Here is a 7834-nt window from a genome sequence, read left to right as displayed (position 1 = left end):
TGAAGAAAATTAAAAATGCATGCATAGTTGTTTTGCAACGCACTTTCCATAAACTTCCTTAAGATCCCATTGATACATAGTAGTGTACCATTTAGCCATTAAAAAAAGAATGGAATCCTTTCATTAGCAACAGCACAAATGAACCTGGAGGGCATGATATTAATAAGCTCGCCAAAGAAAATCTTCTGTTATTATATTGACTAGGAATTTCTAGCATAATCTTTGAAAAGGGTGGCAAAAGAGGACCTCCTTCGTGGTCTAGAGGGAAAGCTGCCAATCTGAGCATTAAAGATGCTACCTCCATGAGCAGGCTTTTGCATAAGTGCCTCTTAACAAGTGAAGTGCATTTCTGTTCCTCATTTGTTGATTGTTTCTATCAAGCATGGATGTTGAATTTGGTCATATTTTTGTTTGCTGAGTTAATCATGTTAAGGTTTTTCTCTGTTAGTAGGGTGACCTTACATTGATACATTTGAGTAGTCATCAACCAAAGATCTTTGGGAAATGCTGCATCATGATGTGAAAGAGCTTTGAAAAGTTTATGGGAAAAGGAAATTTTAAAAACACACTTCCCCTAAATATCTTTAAGAATAACCATCTTAATGTGGTTGGACTTGTCCATATTTTTAAATCAAATTTGTGCCTATCTTCGTAAGGAAACTATTGGTCCATATTTTTACTTCTGTGTTAGTATCATGGTTTTATTGTCAGAGCACTGCTGGTCTCAGAAAAGAAGTTGGAAAGTAGTTTGCCTCACTTATTGATTTTGTACATAATTTATGTCATTTCTTACTATCTGTGGCTGAATACTTCTGTGTGCAAAGGTATAAATATAGATTTACTGAACCAAATAAATTTTAAAAAGACAAATATTACATGAAAGTCACTCAAATGGGGAAGGTAAAACATTGATCTCATACACTTAAAGAGTAAAACAGTGGTTACTTGAGAATAGGGAGGCTAGAGATGGAGGTTGGGGACAGGATGATCAGTGGGTACAAAGTGACCAAAAGAAAGAAGAAAAAGTTTTGCTGTCCTATCTAACTGTAGGGTGGACTATGGCTAAACATAAAATGATACATAACTCAAGAAATTTAAAGGGGAAAAAAATCAGTGTTCTCAACGCAAGGAAATGAGTGAGGATAAGATTATGCTAATTGTTACGATTTTGTCATTACAAATATATACCTGTATTGAAATATCACATTGTACCCTGTTAATATACTTACAACTTTGTGTCACTTAAAAATTAAAAAGACATTATTCAATTACATGATTTTGGAGTAAGAAACTCAAAGGATGATGATGCAGACATTCTGAAATTAAGAGGATTGAATTAGAGAAATGCAAAAACCAACTGATACAAAGTAGGAGTGGTTATATTAACAAAGTAAAGTAGACTGAAAAGTTAATAGATTATTGCATAACAGATTGACATTATACAATGATGAGGAAAATTTGCCAAGAAAATAATAATCTAAAATGCCTATGCAAGAAATGTATAGAATTGAAATGAGAGCCATGTTTATAAGGCTTCCAAACTCCTGTTATCAACAACAGACTTAAAATATCATGAATGACATATAAGATGTGACAATAAAATCAATAATAAGATGTAAACAACATATATAAACTATTCCATCCCATAACATCAGAATAAACACTCTATTAAGATGCCCACAGAGCATATATCAACACAGATGACATGTTCGTAAAATAAAACTCAAAACTATTTGTAAGAACTGATATATAGTGTGCTCTTACAGTAAAATCGAACAAACTCAGTAGCAAAATAATAATAGGAAAAGTTTAAAAATCTGAATATTACATATTCCACTTAAATAATCCATTAAAGAAATGGTCTCAAGAGAAAAAAACAAACGAGCAAAAATAAGGAAAAAACATACAAAACTTATAGGACACAGATAAAGCATGTATGTACATATATTTGCTCCCAAAAGACAATTCTAGAAAAATAAACAAAAAGTAAGTAGAAGAAAGGATATAATTAAGGCGGCAAAAGCTAAACTCAAAGTGAAAACAGGGAATATAGAATATCAAAGAAATAAAGAATTGGTTACATCTGTGCCCAGCACAGTGGGCTAGTGGCTAAGGTCCCTGCCTTGAACACACTGGAATCCCATATGGGCACCAGTTCGTGTCCCAGCAGTCCTGCTTCCCATCCAGCTCCCTGCTTGTGGCCAGGGAGGCAAGTTGAGGACAGCCCAAAGCCTAGGGACTCTACACCTGCATGGGAGACCCGAAGGAGGCTCCTGGTTCCTGGCTTCAGATCAGCTCAGCTTTGGCTGTTGCAGCCACTTTGGGTATGAATCAGCAGATGAGGGATCTTCCGCTCTGTCTCTCCTCTCTGTATATCTGACTTTCCACTAAATAATGCTAATAATAAATACATTTTAAAAAGGCTAATTGGTTACTTCCAACAAAACTGACAAGGAAAAAAACAGAGAAGATAAAAATCACCAATATCAAGAATAAAACAAGGCTATGACTATAGACCCTGCAGATACAAGCATCTGCACTTCCAAATCAAACATGGAGTATTCCCAACAAAACTGTTAAATATATCTTGACAACAGGATGCTGGACTCTGCCATTGGCTATACCTATGATGTCAGGATACACTTAAATAGAAGAACGATGGACTTATAACCATTTATGAAGGACCATTTCCCCCATATTTATGGGGGAAATCAGTGTGGGGATGGGGGATATGGAAAGAGGAGAAGAGAAATCCCAGAGCCTATGGAATTGTCATAATTTAAGAGTATATATAGAATTTTTTAAAAAAATAGTAAAATATCTTTTAAAGTCCTTACTTATAAGTTTGACAACTATTCCTCAAAAAACAGAAAAACAAATCTTAACATATCCAATATGAAATACACAATTTGAAAAGTCTCATATTTTAAAAAACATTCATTTAAAAGAGTGAAAGAGAGGAAGGGACAGAAACATTTTCTGTTTTTTTCTGTTTCACTCCAAATGCCTACAACAACTAGAGCTGGGCCAGGCCAAAGCCAGGTGCCTGAAATTCCATTAATATCTCCCGAGTTATCAGGGACCCAAGGCCTTGGACCATCATCTGAGCCCTTCTGCTGCATTAGCAGTAAGATGGATTGGAAGTGGAATGGCTGGGACATAAAACTGAAGCACTACGATTGGTGAACAAACTGCATTCATTATGTAAAGCATACCCAAGAGAAGAAATCTACAAGTTCAGTGAATTTCACCAACTTTTTAAGGAAAAAAACAATACTAATTCAATGCAAACACCACACTGTTGTTTTCTCTGCTTTTCTGTGTCTGTTAGTTTCCAGGTACCCCTCTGCTGTTCTATCCTCTCCTATTTCCTCTCTGCTTCATACTGGTTAATGTTTCTCTGTCCGTTCAAACGTGTCCTTACCCTATTCCACCATCTTGATTCTCCATGATTCAATTTTTGAAAATCAATCAATGCGTTCCAGTATATTGCCAAGATAAAGAGAAGTCAAATGATTATACAGCTTATGCTTTAAAACACATTTGATAAAATTTAATACATTTGTAATCTTCTTAAAAAACAGGAATAAAGACCACTTCTTCGGCAAGCTAAAGAATTTCTACCACAACGCAGAGCCCCTAGTTCATATTGTAACTGAGTGCTCTGTCCTTAGGATGAGGAACAAGCAAAGGAAGACCTTTCTAAACCACCCCTTCTAACACACTGTTAGAAGTTAGAGCCAGTGCAAGAAGGCAGGAAAAGCAAGTAAAATGCATAAAAGACTGAAAAAGCAAAAAATTTTTATGTACAGACTGCATGTTCTCTAAGTGGAAAATCAAAGGATTCTATAAAAAATTTATTTCAGTAAAGTGACAGGATACAAGATAAAGCATTGCTTTTCTATACACTACTAACAGCTATTTGACAATAACATGGAGAAAATATACCTTTTATAATCATTCAAGAAAAATGTAAATGGTATGTAAATCTGACAAAACATAAATAAGCTTATATGAGACTAATTCAATGCTGATGAAAGAAATCAAAGTTATAGAAAAATTGTGGTGTTAAGCCACTGAATGATTAAACATAGACCCCAAGTTGACATATGGAATATATCCAAGTCCCATTGAAACTATCAAAACTTTTATACACATACTATTGTAAAATTATAAAAATAAATGCACTAGAACTAAATATAATTTTGGGAAGTACAGGACTCATTGGTCTACCGAACTTGAAGACACTGCACAGCTTCAATAATCTAGTTTTTTTTTTATGTAGGTGGAGAGATACATGTACTGATCAACAGAAGTTAAAAGAACTGAGAATCACAAAAAAAAAAAAAGAACTAAGAAACAAGCCAACAGAAAAATAACAGCTAACATTTTACTAAATGCTACTCAACAGATGGAAGATAACCTTTTGAAGAAATGATGCTAGACCAATATGGTTACCATGGGCAAATAACCAACCAACCCCCTTGTCTTAAGTTCAATGCATCATACAAATATTAACCCAAAGTTCATCATAAAACAGAAAATGTAAAATTACAAGTCTTATTGTGGGAAAAACCAGATTCTACATATTTTATATAGAATTCAGATGCTCTTCAACATAGTCCAACTGTGCTATATTTACACCAAAGACTTCCACTCAGGAGTAAGAGACGAGCTACTACCACACCCAAAAGCCTGGATGAGTGAGAACTTCAGAGAATTCAACTAAAAGAAAAACGTCACTCCTCCAAAACTGCATGCAATTCCAGTTATACAACACTTATGAGGTGACAAAGTATATAAATATAATGGGAATAAAACGAAACCATGGAATTATTATTCAAATTATTATTCAAAACATCCTTTAAAATAAAATGTAAAACAGAAACAAAGCAAAATAGCTATTAACATTTTGGAAAGCTTTTGGCTATACAATATTAAATGGTCACTTTGTTTATTGTGTTTGGACAAATAGCTTTGATACAAATACTGTAAAGTAATTTGAACAAAACAATGTTGCACATAACTGGTTATAACGTTTGCAAAAACATGTAGACCTTTAAATTTAAAAATCTAAAATTATAAAAAATGACTTCATGTTATTGCATGCAACTAAGATAAAACTATGGTATTTTAGACAGCTTGCATGCAAGAACATTTTGCCTCTTAAGAACTACCTTAATGGACTCCTACTCTATTAAATTTCCTCTAGCAATAACTCATGACATTACTGATCCTAGTTAATCTTATAAGCATTCTCATCAGTGTCAGGGGAAGCGACACTGAAGGAACCATCTGTTGGAGATTGAAATGTTAAAACCCTCTACAAAAATGATTAGCTAGGCACTTTCAGATTTCCAGTTTGGCTTTTTTAAAAAAACAAAATATGAAAACTATCATCTCCTAGTTGTGATTTTGGCCAATATACCTAATATTTTTAAGAATCAAAAGCTGGGTTTTTTGCTTGTTTTTTAGTATATACAATGGGGATAAGGTGATGAGAAATAGTGAATTAAGAACATAAGTTAGTAATTATACACACCAGAGGGAAGTAATTTAACAAGAGCAAATTTTTATAATATCTGACACTTCCTAGTTAAGGCATAAATAAAATAATTCATGTAGAGATTATGTCATGTTGCTCTTCAACAGGACTCAAGGAAAAGAAAGGCTATGCTTGAGTTGTGTCGCAAAGTAAAACTGAGGCAAACATAAAAGGTTTTTAAAAGCATCTGTACTATATATTGCATCACAAAATCTCTTATGAAATGCTAAAGATTTTCTAATTCGATTTACTTGAAAGGCAGAATGTGAGGCAGGGGGTGCAGCAGTAAGGGCACGTGATAGTTTACCCCCCAAATACCTATAACAGCTCAATTTCAGCCAGGATGAAGTTCTAAGCCAGGAACTCCAACAGTGCTTCATGTGAGCGGTAAGAATCCAAGTATTTGGGCCAACACCTGCAGTCTTCTGAGAATGAACAGGAATTTGGACCAGAAATGGAGAGTCAAACTGCCACTCCAATATGGGATTTTGGGTTTCCCAAGTGCCATCCTTATGCGCTGCACCACTAGGCCTGGTATTTGGGAGATTTTTCAACATGATTTTTATTTACTTATGTTGGGAGTGGGAGGGAGAGAGAGAACTACAGAGGAGAAAGGAGAAGAGGCAGGGAAGAGAGAGGGAGAGAGATCCTCATCTGCTGATTCACTCCTCAAATATCCATGATACATGAAACTGACAGCTAGAACTGGAAGTGAGAACTCAGTTTGGGTCTCCCAAGTGGCAAGGATTCAACTCTTCTTTTGGCACCCAGGTGCATATCAGCAGGAAGCTGGGATCAGGATTGGATCTAGCACTCCAATCCCAGCCCTCCTTTATGGAATACAGCCATTCCAAGCGGTGGCTTAACAGTTTAGTCAAACCTCCACACCCGGGACACCTTTAAGTTGTTGACACAGTCATTGTCATGACACACCAAGGACTGGATGATTGTTCCATAAAGGTTTTAATTATGTTTTCAAGTAAGTTGCCTCTAAAATAATAATGCGCAAAGTGACTTACAAAACAAAAATGTCAGTGTTCACTCAGCACATAACTTCCTTTGGGTATAATTTTCATGTTATATGCTAGAAGTAGGCAAAATGCAGAGTTGTTGGCACGAGGGTTGTGCATGAAAACACCTGGGTTCCAATAAAAACAATAAAAATAAATCTTTAAAAAAAAATAAAAAAAACACCTGGGTTTAAATACAGGCTCCAGTATTTTCCAACTATAAGATTTTGCTCAACTGACTTTAAAATTGTGAAGGCAAAATTTTAAAATTTACAAACTAGGGCAAGATTATTATTACCCAAATATAGCACACTGTTCAATATCTTTCATATGTTAAGAGAATGATAAATATTACATATTAAAACTTCCCTATTACAATTAACCACCAAGATTAAGTCTAAATATGATAAGGCAATGAAGAGACATTCAAATATCTTCTGACAAAGTAAAATATAATAATTAAAACAAATATCTGGAATACCTTAATTTGATCAACACACATGGTATATATGTAGTAAATGTGACAATGCAGCCTTAAATAGAAGCGTTCAATTTAAATCACTTTTTAAAAAGAAAATGTATATCACACCAAAAATAATTAAGCTGCAACAGATTATAAATGAAACAACTTGCAAACTCCTTGCCTGAATACATTTTTCTAAGCATTATGTACTGCAGTTTATAAATTTCAATTTAGCTTACTGATGGCAGCTTTCAAGCGTATTAATAAAACTGCTATATTCATAACCATCTTCATATTCATGAAAGAGTAAAAAATACATTTTAAAAATTGTGTATCATTTCAAAGACTTAGGCAATTCACAGAAATATTTAATAAAAGTTTTGTAACAATGAGTTTCTCTTCATAATATTCAAATAACTTACCTTTAGAAATCAACTTGTAATAAACTACATTATGAAACACACTAAGCTGAGAAATCAGATCTCCCAATATTAAAACATTTGGGCCTGGGAAGGAGAAATTAACTAAGAAATTCTATAATTGTAAGTAACAGCTGCACAGTCAATATTTAATCACTATATTGTGAGACAGTTCAGTAGTGGAAGACGGGATTAACATATTGCTTTAAAACATTCCATTACTTTCTGCATCTGTTTACTGATAATAAAAGACACAGCTGTTCTAAAGGATACACACTAACAGGTGTAAAGTGCCAATTTGGCATTTTACATATAAATTACTCATTTCCTTTTGAATTACCCTAAAATTATACTCTAAGCATAGCTACCAATAGCTCAGTTTTTAAAATATTAATTT

This window comes from Ochotona curzoniae, unplaced genomic scaffold (genome assembly GCF_017591425.1).
Source record: "Ochotona curzoniae isolate NIBS_2020 unplaced genomic scaffold, NIBS_Ocur_1.0 contig_2210, whole genome shotgun sequence".
Classification (NCBI taxonomy): domain Eukaryota; kingdom Metazoa; phylum Chordata; class Mammalia; order Lagomorpha; family Ochotonidae; genus Ochotona; species Ochotona curzoniae.
The sequence above is the reverse complement of the archived record's forward strand: the minus strand, read 5'-3'. Positions refer to the sequence as shown.